General features: G+C 40.9%; 1 pseudogene; it reads left to right on the forward strand.

The window, feature by feature from the left end:
• The first annotated feature begins 6305 nt into the window (after nt 1-6305).
• Nucleotides 6306-8359, forward strand: LOC111548304 (annotated as a pseudogene).
• Nucleotides 8360-16013: the final 7654 nt, after the last annotated feature.

Raw genomic sequence — 16013 nt, forward strand, 5'->3', positions numbered from 1 at the left:
ATAGATAGATAGATAGATAGATAGATAGATAGATAGATAGATAGATAGATCACACACATACTTGTTTCTTTCCAATTCCAACAGCCCACTCTGTTTTTTCCATGACTCTGAATAGATTATTTCTGTTACTTTGGATAGGTGGGTTGATTTCATAAAACAAAAAACATAAAAATAAAATATTTTATCACTTTTAGATATAAATGACTTGTTTTTGCAATTGATATATCTACTTAAATAACAAAAATTCAAACTTGTTTCACAGTTAAAACTTCTTTCTTCCCACTTCCAGAAGTGGATTCAGATTCAGAGGCCTAATGCTCACGCACTTTGGCGTAGAACCTACTTTTTGAAAAGGGATGCAAATTTTGAAATATAAATTTAGATGCAAAAATGAATATTTAGTGTGTTGTCAGCAAGAGGGTGGATTAGGAAGCTCCAGTTCATAGAAGGCAGTGGTACTCACTGTAGTATATAAAAACCACAGAGGCACTTCAGACCATTGAACATCTAGAGTCAGGAGATTACAGGCCAAGGAATGCAATAGAACATTTAGGACCCCCTAGAAAAAGCTGGAGTGAGATATTTTGGGAAATTAAGACACTTAAAAGAAGCCAGGAAACACACAGAGACACACACACACAGAGGACCACCAGACAGAATGCATACCCAGAAAAGATCTGAAAAGACATTAAGACTTCAACCCAGGCTAATGTCAAGGGTAGGTGGGCCTACTAAGTAGTAACAGTCTTCCACATCAGTTTGCAAAGATGGGAAGAGGTGTCTGCTTTTTCAAATGCCCAATTTTTAACAACAACGACAAAAATAAGGCATAAAATGAAATAGGGAAATATGACCCATGTAGAGGAACAACATAAATGTTGTTATTGATATATATATACACACACACATAATGGAATACTATTTAGCCATAAAAAAGAATGCAATTATATTATTTTCAGCAATATAGATGAAACTTGAGGTCATTATGTTAAATGAAACGAGCCAGGGACAGGAAAGACAAATACCATATGTTGTCATATTTTGGAGCTGAAAAAGTAGAACTCAACTAGGTACAGTGACTCACGCCTGTAATCCTAGCACTTTGGGAGGCTGAGGTGGGTGAATCACTTGAGGTTAGGAATTCAAGACCAGCCTGACCAACATGGTGAAACCCCATCTCTACTAAAAATACAAAATGACCCAGGCATGGTGGCACATGCCTGTAACCCTCGCTACTTGGGAGACTGAGGCAGGATAATCGCTTGAACCCAGGAGGCAGAGGTTGCAGTGAGCTGAGATCTTGACATTGCACTCCAGCCTGGGTGACAGAGACTCTATCACAAACAAACAAACAAACAAACAAAACAAGAACTCATGAAAGTGATTAATAAAATGCTAGACACCAGAGGATGGGAAGTGTGAGGGTGGGAGGCGGGATGAAGAGAAATTATTTAATAAGTATAAACATACAGTTAAATAAACTCTAATGTTTGATAGCAGAGCAGGGTGACTATAGTTAGCAACAGTGCATTGTATATTTTAAAGTAGCAAGAATAGAGGGCTCAAAATGATCCCAACACAGAAAAATGATAAATACTCAAGGCGATGGACACTCCCAATACACTGACTCGATCATTACACATTCTATGCATATAACAAATTTACCCACATATACCCCATAAACATGTAAAATATTATGTATCAATTTAAAAAAGGATGATTCCAAGTTAATAAGTTAGCTTCATACTTTAAGGTACCATAAAAAGAATAAACTAAACCTAAAGCTAGCAGAAGGAAAGAAATAATAGAAGTTAGAGCAATAGTGTGGAAGTTCTTCAAAAAATTAAAAAATAGAATTACCATATGATTCGGCAATTCCACTCCTAAGTATATAACCAAAAGAATTGAAAGTAACATCTCAGCAATATATTTGTACACCAACACTCGTAACAGCTTTATTCACAAAACCTAAAACATGAAAGCAACTCAAGTGCCCATCAACAGATGAATAGATAAGCCAAATAGGACATATGCATTCAATGAAATATTCAGTTCTAAAAAGGAAGGGCATTTTGTTATATACTGCTACATGGATGAAGCTCGAGGATATTATACCAATGAAATAAACCAGTCACAAAAGATAAATACTGTATGATTTTAATTAACCCCAAAATAGTGTCATCATCCCAATACTTGCAAATGATCAGAGAGAGCAAATAGTTGACAGGGTTACCATTGGATGTTGAGGCCTAAGTAAAACCTGGGATATATAGTTCACTCATCCCAGCCATCCCACGCTTTCTTGCATACAACACTTAGGTGGTCTTTATCACACTTTGTCAGGATAGAGAGGCAATCATCTCTATTTGTGTAACTCCTGTTCTACTCTCCTCAGGCCAAAGGGGAACAACTAAGACTGATAAACCTTTTCTTAAAATAGATTCTGTCCACTCCAAGTACTAAATGTTAGAAAAAGTAAATACTTGGCCTAGTATTCATATCTTAAAATTGGCTAGTTACCATGAATACTGCAAAATTTTAAAAATACAAACATCAAAATCAAGTATTTATGAAGTTTCCTTAAAGGACCATCTCTCTCACAGCAGAGATCAATCAATATTGGTTGCTCAAGATTACAAATATGTGTACAGAAGGGTCAAAGCTATGAAAAGAGTAGTTTCTCAGTAAATTTAAAGCAGCAACGAAATACAAAATTAGAAGAGATACAGCATCCTGTATTATCAAACACATTCAAGTCAATTAGTTCATAACATCTGTTGATATTTATCCACAATAGTCTGAAAAATCACTTTCCTGTATCAATGCTTGCCACCTTTAATTTGTACAACAAATCAGCAAGCTAGATATTATTTTGCCTACTTTACAGATGCGGAAATTGAGCAATAGGAAGGTTGAAGGCAACGTAGTCAGGATAAGAATGAATGAGAGGAGGCCCAGTCCTTGGGAGGAATTGTAGCCAAGTTTCGTTTCGTCTGTAGATCTCCCAGTGATCCTCCAGCCTTGAATTTGTTTTAAGGTGTATCTGACCTAGTACTTCCCTAGGAGTTTCTCAGAAGCAAATCCAAATCTTCCCTTAAGTAAGGTATTTACTCAAAGATATTCAAATTATTTCTACAAATAACTATACAGCGTTAAAGATTTCCAGTTAACAGAGAAACCAAAGACATCATAACCAAGAACCAACAAAAAAGAGTAGCTGACCCACAAAATGTTTAGATTTTGTGTGATCAGTCTTTCAAATAAGTGACCGTACTATGTGTAGAGAAACAAAGATAAGCTTGAAAGTGTAACAGGGAACAAGAAATGATAAAATATAATATAGCATATTATAAACTAAAGGATGAAGCTAAACTTCTAAGGTACAATAATCAAAATCACTTACTCAAAGAGTAGGTTTTACATTAGATTACATGTAGCCATAAGGAAAATTTTAAACTAGAAGATAACTCAGAAGAAATTATGTAGAATATAGCTTAAAAAGGACACAAAGGTGGAAAAATTAGAGTAGTACGAAAAGATATAGTAGATTCCATGAGATCCAGCCTTAACTTGAAAAACTGTGATCCCAGAAGAACAGAAAGTTAAAAATGAGGCAATATTTGAAGACACAACAACTCAAGAGTTTTCCTTAACAAGGCAAAAGCTTCAACCTACAGATTGAAGAAACTCAGTGGTACCCAGTAGGATAAATAAAAATAGATATTCAGCTAAATACATCAGAGTGAACCTGCTGAATATCAAGTCAAAGAGAAAAATCTTAAAAGCAGCAGAAACTTTTTTTAAAAAGACATTACTTTTACTGAAACCATAGAATTACAACTGATATCTCAAAAGCAACAATAGCTGGAAAACAATGGAATGACATTTTCAAGGAAACAAAAGAAAATAATTGCTAAATTACTAGATCTAGGAAAATGCAGCTTAAAAATGAAGTTGAAATAAAGACCTTTTCAGACAAACAATAATATAAGACTGCAGCAGACTGTACTAGACAATTAAGAGAGGAGCCTCTGACAGTAAAAAAGGTAATCCTGTTGAAAGACATGGGGTGATGGAAGAGGTAAAGAGCAAAGGAAGATAAATTGGGATGGGAGTAATTCCAAATGCAAATCAAACAATAATGCTTTAGTTATATATGATTTTCTTTTCTATTTCTCTGATTACTAATAAGAATGAACATTTTGTTTTCCTGTGTTCATCACCATTCACGACGCTCTTTTGAGAAAGGCCTGCTCCTCACCTTTGCCTTCTTTTCTATTTGTTCACTTCTCTTCTTGTGATTTATTTGTTATTTATTTCATATATCATTTTTACTTATTTTTGCTGTGTTTTGACCTTAAAAGTTTTTATTTTTTATGAAGTTAAATGTATCAGTTTCCCTTTATAGATACAACTTTTACTTCAATGTTTAAGAAAACTTTTATATCTCAAGATTAAAAAGTAAAACTCAGTGATGGTTTGATTTGCAACATTAGAAAGGAGGGGTTGGAGATGGATTCTCAGCTGACAGCTTGTATAAGTGGATGGATGATAAATCTACCTACTGAGAAAAAGGACACTACAAGAGTACTAGGTTTTAGGGAAGGGGAGGAAGATGACAAATTTATTCTTGGCCACATTCAGTTTGAAACGCCTTTGAGTCTTCTATGATTAATATATCAAGAGGGAAAATGGTTACATGTATCTGGTGCCCCTAAGAGGTTTCAGAGATGGAGATGTTATTTATTAATTATTTGTATGACAGGGGAAAATTAAAGCCATGAGTGTAAATGAGCTCACCTAAAATGAGCGGAACAGCAGTTCTTTACTAAGGGTGATTCAAATGTCCCGTGGAACATTTGACAATGTGTGTAGACATTATTTTGTTGTCACAACTTGGAGGAGTGAGAGGGGAGTGTCTCTATCAGATAGAGGTCAGGGGTTCTGCTAAACAACCTACAATGCACAGGACAGCTACCATCATGAACCCCACTTCATAACAAGAAATTGTCCATCCCACAGCATCGGTAGTACCACAGCTGAAAAAGAGAGAACTCAAGAATTACCTGGGTGTTAGGTTTCTGTGCTCCAGGTTGGCTAACTGAGAGGTGAGAGAGCAGAGAGAAGAGGGCACAGGCCGTGTTTTGAGCAGCATTTGGTGGCTGTGTAGAAGAGGGCAAATTTTCAAATGACATTGAGGAGGAGCAATTACTAATTTAGGAGGAAAACCAGGAGTGTTAAGTCATGGAAACCAGAAACCAAAGAGAGAAAGTGATCAGGGATGTCAAATTCTAGTGAATTTAATCAAGTTAGGAATAAAAAGTATCAATCAGACAGAGGTCGTGTAAATGCAGGTTTTGATGACCTTACCAAGAGCTGTTTCAGTGGAGTGATAAGGGCAAGAAGGGAGCAAAGTCAGATGAGAAGGTATTGAGGATTGAGTGGGAGATACAGAAATGAAATTAGCAAGAATAAGTAGCTCTTTCAAGATATTTGGCTGCGAATGAAAGAAGAAACAGAGGTGTGAAGTGGAGTGAGATTTTTCTTTTCTTTCTTTCTTTTTTTTTTTTTCTGAGGAGAGATTTAAGAATACTTAAAAGCCAATGGACAAAAATAACAAATATTGGCAAGGATGCAGAGAAAAGGACACTCTTGTACACTGTTGGTGGTAATATAAATCAGTACAGCCATTGGAAAACCGTATAGAGTTTCTTCAAGAAATGAAAAAGTAGAACTACCACAAAATCCAGTAATCCCATCACAGGGAATTCATCCAAAGGAAAGGAAATCAGTATATCACAGGGATGTCTGCACTTCCATGTTTATTGCAGCGCTATTTGCAATAGTCAAGATAGGGAATCAGCTGTGTCCATCCACGGATGAACAGATAAAGAAAATGTGAGTTGTACGCACAATGCAATACTATTCATTCATTAAAAAGACAAAATCTTGTTATTTGCGGCAACATAGATGGAACTGGAAGTTACTATGTTAAGTGAAATAAGCCAGGCACAGAAAGACAAATATCACATGTCCTTACTCATAATGTGGGAGCTAAAAAGTTGATGTCATGGAGGTAGAGAGGAAAATGACGGTTACCAGAGCCTGTGGTAGGAGAGATGGATGTGGCGAGAGGGATGAAGCAAGGTTTGTTAATGGGTACAAAAATACAATTTGATGGAAGGGGTAAGTTCTAGTATTCAATAGCACAGTAGAGTGACTCTAGTTAACAATATATTTTATATTTTAAAATAGCTAGAAGGGGGAAAGCCGGGGAAGAGGCTGAGGCGGGAGGGCTCCGAGCCATGGCAGCCAAGACCGCAGGCCTGGGGCGCTGGTAGGTGGTGAAGAAGGGCCGGCGGCCTGGGTCCGGCGCCAGCGGCAGAGGTGGCGGGAACCGCCAGGCGCTCTGGGAAGCAAACGGAGTGTGGAAATACGACCTGACTCCTCCAATCCAGACCACAAGCACCCTTTATGAGCGGGGCTTTGAGAATATCATGAAGCAGCAGAATAAGGAGCAGGTCCCAGCCCCTGCTGTGGAGCCTAAGAAACCAGGGAACAAGAAGTAGCCAGAGAAGGTGGCAACTCTTCCCAACCAAAACCAGAAGCAGGGCCGCTTCCGCAGCCTGGAGGAAGCACTGAAAGCTCTGGATGTGGCAGCCCTGCAGAAGGAACTGGACAAGAGTCAGAGCATGTTATCTGGAAACCCATCCATATGGTTGAAGGACCTGGCCAGCTATCTCAACTACAAGCTACAAGCTCCTCTAAGTGAACCCACGCTGAGCCAGCATAGTCATGATTATCCCTACAGCCTGGTGAGCCGGGAGCTGCCTGGGATCATCCGAGGGCTGCTGGCAAAGGCAGCAGGGTCTCTGGAGCTCTTTTTTGACCACTGTCTGTTCACCACGCTGCAAGAGCTGGATAAGACACCAGGGGAGTCACTACATGGTTACCGCATCTGTATCCAGGCCATCCTGCAAGACAAGCCCAAGATTGCCACCGCAAGCCTAGGCAAGTTCCTGGAACTACTGAGGTCCCACCAGAGCCGACCAGCAAAGTGTCTGACCATCATGTGGGCCCTGGGTCAGGCGGGTTTTGCCAACCTCACCGAGGGACTGAAAGTGTGGCTGGGGATCATGCTGCCTGTGCTGGGCATCAAGTCTCTGTCTCCCTTTGCCATTACATACCTGGATCGGCTGCTCCTGGTGCATCCCAGCCTTACCAAGGGCTTCGGCATGATTGGCCCCAAGGATTTCTTCCCATTTCTAGACTTTGCCTATATGCCGACCAACTCCCTGACACCCAGCCTGCAGGAGCAGCTATGTCAGCTCTATCCCCAACTGAAGGTGCTGGCATTTGGAGCAAAGCTGGATTCCACCCTGCATACCTACTTCCCTTCTTTCCTGTCCACCCCTAGCTGTCCCCCTGAGATGAAGAAAGAGCTCCTGAGCAGCCTGACCGAGTGCCTGACAGTGGACCCCCTCAGCGCCAGTGTCTGGAGTCAGCTGTACCCTAAGCACCTGTCACAGTCCAGCCTGCTGCTGGAGCACTTGCTCAGCTCCTGGGAGCAGATTCCCAAGAAGGTAGAGAAGTCTTTGCAAGAAACCATTCAGTCCCTCAAGCTTACCAACCAGGAGCTGCTGAGGAAGGGCAACGGTAACAACCAAGATGTTGTCACCTGTGACATGGCCTGCAAGGGCCTGTTGCAGCAGGCTCAGGGTCCTCGGCTGCCCTGGACGCGGCTCCTCCTGTTGCTGCTGGTCTTCGCTGTAGGCTTCCTGTGCCATGACCTCCGGTCACACAGCTCCTTCCAGGCCTCCCTTACTGGCCGGTTGCTTCGAACATCTGGTTTCTTACCTGCCAGCCAACAAGCGTGCGCCAAGCTCTACTTCTACAGACTGCAAGGTTATAGCTGACTGGAGAAGACACTGCCTGTCTGGAGCTCCCACCTGCTCACCATGGTGCGGCCCAGCTTGCAGCTGGCCTGGGCTCACATCAATGCCACAGTCAGCTTCTTTTCTGCCCACTGTGCCTCTCACCTTGCCTGGTTTGGTGACAGCCTCACCAGCCTCTCTCAGAGGCTACAGATCCAGCTCCCTGACTTCCTGAATCAGCTGCTCCGCTATCCGAGAGAGCTGCCCCTGCTTTTCTACCAGGATGTGCTGCTGCCATTGTGGCACCTCTTGCTTGAGGCCCTGGCCAACGCTCAGGAGCACTGCCATGAGGCATGCAGAGGTGAGGTGACCTGGGACTGCAGGAAGACACAGCTCCGTGAAGCTGTCCGCTGGGCCTGGCTCCGCCTACAGACATCACAGCGGCTTTCTTGGACTGGGCACTTGCCCTGATATCCCAGCAGTAGGCAGGCCCTGCCTCCCTGGCCACTGATTTCTGCATGGGCAAACCATCCAAGACCGCAGTGGGTAGAAGGTGGCAGTTCTTCATGGGAGTCTTTTTAACTTGGTGCCTGAGTTCTCTCCTAGGCAAGTGGCCAGTTGCCTCCACCTCAGTTCTTCCACCTTTGGTGGGGACAGGGCCCAGCGGCATCTCAGCCTCCTACCCACAATTCCACTGAACACTTTTCTGGCCCTACTGCACATGGCCCCCAGCCTCCATCCTTGCGCTGCCCTTGCCCTCTGCCTTCCACTTCCTTCCATCTCATTTCTAAACCCCAAACAGCTCATCTCTAAAAAGACAGAACTCCCAGCAGGTGGCTTCTGTGTTCTTCTGACAAACGATTCCTGCTTCTCCAGACTTTAGCAGCCTCCTGTTCCCATTCTTGGTCACAGCTCTAGCCACAGCAGAAGGAAAGGGGCTTCCAGAAGGCCCGCTGGGAAACAGGAGCCTTACCTCCACCTGAAGCTTAGGTGCGGCTGTCAGTGGATATGGCGGACTGCATGGAAATGCCTCTCACTTCAAAATGCCCAACCTGCCCCAAATGCCTCTGAGCCCCTCCCTGTCTCCTCCGTCATAGTCCTACTTCTTCCAACTTTCCATTCCCCATCATGCTGGGGGACTCTGTCACAAGGCTCAGCTTCTCTCCACTGTCTATCCCTCCTGTCATCTGTCTGGAGAGCAGAGCCCAGGTAGTTGTGTGCCTTGGGCCCAGGGAACCCTCCATTAACCTGAGACAGGACTCAGCATATGGTTCTTGAGTACGCCTACCAAGTGGAATAAAGGACACAGATTTGGGGAAAAAAAAAAAAAAATAGCTAGAAGACTTGAAGTGTTCTTAACACAAAGAAATGGTAAATGTCTGAGGTGATGGCTAGCCTAAAAACCCCGATTGATCATTACACATTGTATGCATGTATCAAAATACTGCACGTACCCTATAATACGTACAAATAGTATATATTGATAAAAATCATAAAAATAAAAAAAAATTTAAATAGAAGCAGGGCTACCCAGGTGCCACCATGCTTGAGGGGCCATCTGTAGGTACCCTGGCCAGTGACCCCAGCTAAGGCCATCCCCATTAAGACATCAGCCATGTGAGCAGAGCCATGGCAGACCTCCCAGCCTGACCATCTGCCTGCTGAATTCCATGGAGCGACCTTAGTCAAAAGAGGTGGAAAAGAAGACGTGGCCAACCAAAAGGAGCTTGAATTTCTGACCACAGAATTCCTGACCATAAAATTATGAGCTCTAATAAAATATTTTCAAAGGCAAACAAACAATGACAAAGGCCAATGGAGTAGATCCAAATGAGGGAGAACGAGAGAAATGTACTAGAGAGATCCTGACAGTGCGTGGATGGGGAGGATGGGAGAATTCAAGGGCCAGAAGGAAAAGATGACTTTAGGCCGGAGGAGAAATAGCTCTGCCAGTATAATAGGGAGAAGGAAGATGGAATGTGTTATGTGTAAGTGGATGTGCATGTAGGTTTAGGATCAATACTTCCAATCTAACAGCTTCTACTTTTAATCTAAAGTAGGAGGCAAGTTCAACTGCTGAGAATTGGGAAAGAAGTGTGGAATGAGACTGTATAGAGTGGAGATAGTTTTAAATATGCCTTGTGTTTGGTAGAATAGTCAGTGATAAAAGAAAGGTAACAAGATAACACGATCATCCATCTGTCTCATTTCAGTCACCATCTCTCTCTCACTCTCTCCCATTTCCTTTCCCTTTCTTTCACCCTCCTTCCCTTTCCCTCTGCCTCTGTGTCTCACCTCTCAGCCAACCTGGAGCACAAATGCCTAACAGCCAGGTGATTCTCGAGTTCTCTCTTAAACATCAAGTATTAATAGATTTTTCATCCCACACAGGACACAGTTACACAGAAGACAATTCAGTGAAACATTTATTCTCTGCTTTTTCTGCCTTACGACTGCATCTTTACATTCTAAGTTTCTAACTTATTATACAGTTATCAGAAATATGTTCAAATGAATCCTACGTAAACTCACTATTTTGGGCCATTGCTACTCCATAAAGTACCTGAAATGAGTGATAACCTACTACACAATAGGTCTCTGCTTATTTCTGCTCCTCAGCAACCAATGGTATCTTCCCATGGCTGTCACAAGTAGTAGGCTTATTGTAGTCAGATTCACTTCAATTATGATTCCTTTAATTCTAATTTGTGTGAAAGAAATTTGAGAAGCTTCCATAAATTCTCCAAGACACTGTTGACTAATCATTAAATGGACATTATGATAACTGTCTTTCACAGGCATTGTATTAGCTACTTATATACTTAAAGAGATCATAATTTCTGATTCAAGCTAATTGTGTTGGCGTAATTATTAACAATGTCGTCTTTCTGTTCTTTTTTTGTGCTTTTTCTTTTTTTAACTTTTATTTTAAGTTCAGGGGTACACATGTAGGTTTGTTACACAGGTAAACTTGTGTTGTCATGGGGGGTTGTTACACAGATTATTTCATCACTCAGGTATTAAGCCTAGTACCCATTAGTTATTCTTCCTGATCCTCTCCCTCCTCCCACCCCTCACCCTCTGACAGACTCCAGTATGTGTTGTACCCCTTTATGTGTCTTAAAATTACCCAGATTTAAATAGCAAGTTATATGGTTGCCCCTTAGGGTCACCAGTGTGTTTGTAAAAGTTTAAAAACTAGTTCTCCAGAGAGATAAAAAACTGATTTGCAGCATTGGTAAATTTCCATGGTGTAAATACTCCCTCTGTGGCCAATGTGTTTCGCTTACAGAATTCCTGAAAATGTAATAATTGGCTTATGTGAGCTAATAAGAGCTGGCTCTAGCACCATTGAAAGTGGCTCTCAAAATTAACTGCACATTGAATGACTTATGTAGCTTTAAATATGTTGGATTCCACCTGTATTGGTCTGCAGTTAGCCCTGGCATCAGGATTTGTAAAAGCTCCCCTGGTGATTCTGCTATGCAGCTAATCTTAAGGACTCTTGCCCTATATACCCACCCTATAGTAAGTGATCAATACGAGGTGGCCATTTCCACTGGATAGGATCTTCCTGTGACAGTTTTATCTTTAATGACTTCCTTTCTTTTCTCTCTGGCTTTAATGTAAATGTTAATAAGTAAATTTGGGAAACTATTAAAACCAGAATTCTGAAAGACTTCTTGATTCAGGTCTTTCTTCACAGATCACTTCCCACTCGAAAATAAATGTGTTCTTCTTTCAACTTTTGTGCTATTCTCCTACCCAATTTTCACCACCTTTTCTATTTTTACTTCTTAGCTTTACCTATCCTGAAACTCTGTCCTTGAGAGTCTCATGTGATATGAAAGCAGGAAACACAAAGTGTGGAGGTTACCCAAATGGATAGTAGGGTCATGATGTGGGCAAGGCACACAAGAATGTCCACGCCATGAGCTATTGAGGATAAGAAGAAAGCAGGAATTAAATCATAGGCAGGAAATGGCAAACCACCCCCAAGGGACAGGAACAACTTGAAATTGACCAGGTATGGATTTGATATTGAAAGAGGTCTAATCCAGTTGTTGAAACATGTCCACAGAGTCTGTAGGCAAGAATGCTATTCTGAGAGAAGGGAGATGGTAATCGCTGTTTTTCTGACTAGTCAAGAGGGGAAGGAGTATCACACAAAAAGTCTAAAATATAAGATTTTTATTTTCAAGTACGTAAAAGTCTCTTTTTTCATTGTAGAGATAGACATTTTATTATGGTAAATTAGTCCTGAAAGCCCCTTAAGTTCCTTAAGCTTCATAAATTACTTTTCTAGTTAAGCAGTAGTTCCTATATTGTGTTCTGGATATTTCCAGAAGATACCGGTTTTAGAAAACAACAAACGATGAATCCATTGAAGGCTAAATATATGAGGTTGAGATCAGTGATTCACATTCCAAGTAGCTGAGGAACCAGCTGCATCAGCATCACCTGGGAACTTGCTAGAAATGCAAGTTCTAGGGCCCATCTTAGACATACTAAATCAGAATTTTTAGGGGTAGAGACAAAAAAAAATCTGCATTTTACCAACTTTCAGCTGATTCTGATGCAGGTTAATGTTTAAGAAGTGCTACTTTTACACAGTCCCACTGCATAAGGACTCTTCTCCAAATACATGTTTAATTGTGAACTACTGGTGTGTTTTACCCAACCACTTACCTGGTTTTTCTGGCCCATGCAAGTTATTCCCATTCAAGATAAAGTTAGCTCACAGGTGGCAAGCTGTGCTATGTCATCCTCCTGAACAAAGAGGAATACTGAGTGTCTACATCCCTTCCTAAAAGTCCTAACGTTGACTTCTGTCACATTTACATTCACATTTTATTATGAGACCTATGTCATAGCAATTGAGATATTGTTAAAACTTGCTAAAAGACTCAGCTCTAGATTATCAACACAGCTTTGCAAACATGCTGATAAACCAAAGATTAAAATTCTTCTTGAGAATAATTGTCAAGTCTTGTCAGTCTGCAAGACTGACAAGGGAACCTGGTTTGTATCAAACTGGGCATTATAGGAAAGAACAACATAAGAAAATGGCATTTAGCACTTAGCAGAATTTGGTGTTTTAATTTATGAATTATATAATTCAGTTTCAACACAACCAGTGGAGCAAGAATTATTGTTCCCAATATACAGATAAAGAAGTTGAGGTTAAGCATAGAGTAATTGCTAAGACCAAGATGAGAACCTAACCCCCCAGTTCTCTGTCGATGATACCATCATGACTTTGTGTTGCTCCAATTAAAGAAAAAAATAAGGCTTTTGAGGAAGAGGCAATTCCAGCTATGGAAAGATTAAATCCAGAGCTTGAAAACTGAGTATGCATTCAGTCTTCTGCCACTTTTCCTTCACCATGCTGAAATCTACGGGGGACAAAGAGATTGCTAGTATGATCTTCATTCTCAAGGAACAAATTTTAGTTTAAAATGAGCCAGAGGATGATATAAAATCATCAAAACAAGTTCTGAAATGTGTGGTACAGATGCGAGGAACTTTGGGACTCTGGAAAGGAGAAAGAGATCAGTGTGGCCTGCAGGCCTTGAGATGGGATTTGTTGGAGGAAGTAGGAGTAAGATAGGTTTTGGAACTAAGTAATATTTAGACAGCTGGAGGAAAGCAGGCCAGGAGAGCTGCTCCTCAGCTAAGCAGATCTGTAATGTAGCAGATCTTGTTCAATCAGCAGATGATGAGATTAGGTTATTATTTCCTTCCTTCCAGGGGAAATTTATGGAAAGATGTCCTGCAACTGCTGAAAATGCAACATACTGCCCAGGTCCTGCTCAGACCACTGACAATTCAGAAGTTAATACTCAGAGTGGAAAGGTGAGTAAAGGCTGTTTGATGACCACCCCAAGAAAAGAGTCAGAATTACATCCCTCTTGATTCCTGTTTCTTTCTGAACAACATAAATGTAATGTTAGCCAAGCTAATACATGCTGTTTTGTGGTATATAATGGGTTTTCTGTAGCCAGATGTGGCATTGATTGTTTTATTTTTTTTTTTTTCTGCAAACCTATGTTACTTTCAGCGTAGCAAACTGTAGTATATGAACAAAGACTTTCAAGTTAGACAGAATCAATAATTCATCTGTCACTGAATTTGAGCTCATGGTCTGCTGGACAACTGTGCTGAGTGGAAAGGAAGCCCCTGATGGCTAAGTCACTTGTCCAACATCAGACAATGGCAGATCCAGGATTCAAACAGCCAGACTCCAAATGTGTGTCCTTTAACCAATTTTCTAACTTTTCAATGTGATTCCAAACATCACCACTGGGAAAGCTTAGGTGAATAAGTCTTGTGGGCTTTGGGTTCTTCATCTGCACGATGGGTAGACTGAGACCTTCTTCTCTCATGCCTCCGAGGATGACATAAAAAACCCACAAAATCCCTAGTCCATTTACCTGCTCACAGATATTTACTGAGTGAGCATCTAATTTCCATCTCATTGTCACCTTCTCTCTAGCTGTTCACATACCCTGCTTGCCTGGCCAATCCCATCAAAGAATGGAACCTGCTTTTGTTCCATACACCATGGCCAGAAAAAAAGAGAGAGTTGTTCTGCCATGTTATTGTTGGATTGTATTTTACCTCAGGGATTAAAAATAATGACTATCAATTATAGCAACATTGGGTAGAGGGTTTGGTATACATTTCCAATGAGCTTAGATTTCTCTCAAATTCTCATACTTTTAAGATATGTTTTCAAATGTGAGCGTTGAAACTTAACCAATCCTTTAGACTCTTACTTAACCAGGGACTCTAAAGAAAATTTCTCAGTAGGAATTAATCATTTATTTTGAAACTACATATTTAATTCGTCTGCTATGGGAAGGATATGGACAGAGAAAATCCAATTCTTTTTATTTTTTGGAACAGCTGGGTCCCTAAACCACCAGCAGCTGCTTCACAAATTGCCTAGCCATTAAGTAATTATTTCCTCATCATAAGAGCAGCTGGAAGAGATAGTCTCTCTCCCTCCCCAGGGCAACTCCCACTTCCTTCTGCCTCCTCCACCCTGTCCTGAAATGGGCAGGCCAAGAGGTATATGGTGTTGGTTTTCTTTATGTAATTAAAGATTGGGATTAAGCACTCTAATAGCTGATTATTTTTCAATAGTCCTTACCTTAAAGGCAATAAAGGATGACTTGGAGTCTTGTGACACTAGATCTCTATGTGACATGAAATGTTGATATCTAGGCATGTAGGCCACTTCCCTCGTTTTGTTGGTAAGGAACTTAAGTGCAGAGAAATGGTTTATTCAAAGGCCCATTTAGCAAGTGGCAGAGCTGAGTCTTGGATTCAGGTCTTACCGCTTCTGGCCGAGCGTTGTCTCCACTATCCATGACACTGGACCACAAACTTGTCTCATCTTCCTACCAGTCATCTACTATCTGGTGACTGAAGAAACAGATGCAAATGGGTGATGTTTTCTGTTTCATCCAAAGAAAAAGATAATGTTGAAGTTTTAGCAATTGCATATACTTTGCAAAAGTGTATAGACAATATTAAAATACTTCATAAAACTACAAACTACACACTCAAAAATATCAGTCAATTCCATCAATCTACTCCATACCCAGTCAAAGTCAAGGAAAGTTCACGATTTATGGGTAAACAAAGAACTTTAGGGAAATATTAAATTTTCCCAAAAAAGTGGCCATATGTGGAATTCAATCAATTGTAAGTTCTGTCTCTATCCCCCCAAAATATAGTAATAAATATTGATATTTTACTTCCAACCTTCCTCAGAATAGTGGTTCCTCCTCTGGAAGCATTTCACCTTGCTCTAATCCAGTGTTTAATAATGTGTGGTCCATGAAAACTTTGTGTATTTTGTAAGGATCTAGAATAGGAACAGAAGGGGAGGATGAGGTACTTGTTAAAAGTTCAGATTCCTGGGCCTTGCCCCAGACATACTTAATCCTAATTTCTGAAAGGTGGAGTCAGGGGTGAGGTTAGAAGTAGTAATTAGCATGATTTTCCTTTTTGTATCTGCCTCTGTAACTTCAGATAACTACCATGTCTTAGGCTGTTTTGAATTGCCATGAAGGAATGTCTGAGGCTGGGTCATTTATAAAGACAAGGGGTTTATTGCAGAGAAAAGGA

Source organism: Piliocolobus tephrosceles, chromosome 6 (assembly GCF_002776525.5).
Source record: "Piliocolobus tephrosceles isolate RC106 chromosome 6, ASM277652v3, whole genome shotgun sequence".
NCBI lineage: Eukaryota > Metazoa > Chordata > Mammalia > Primates > Cercopithecidae > Piliocolobus > Piliocolobus tephrosceles.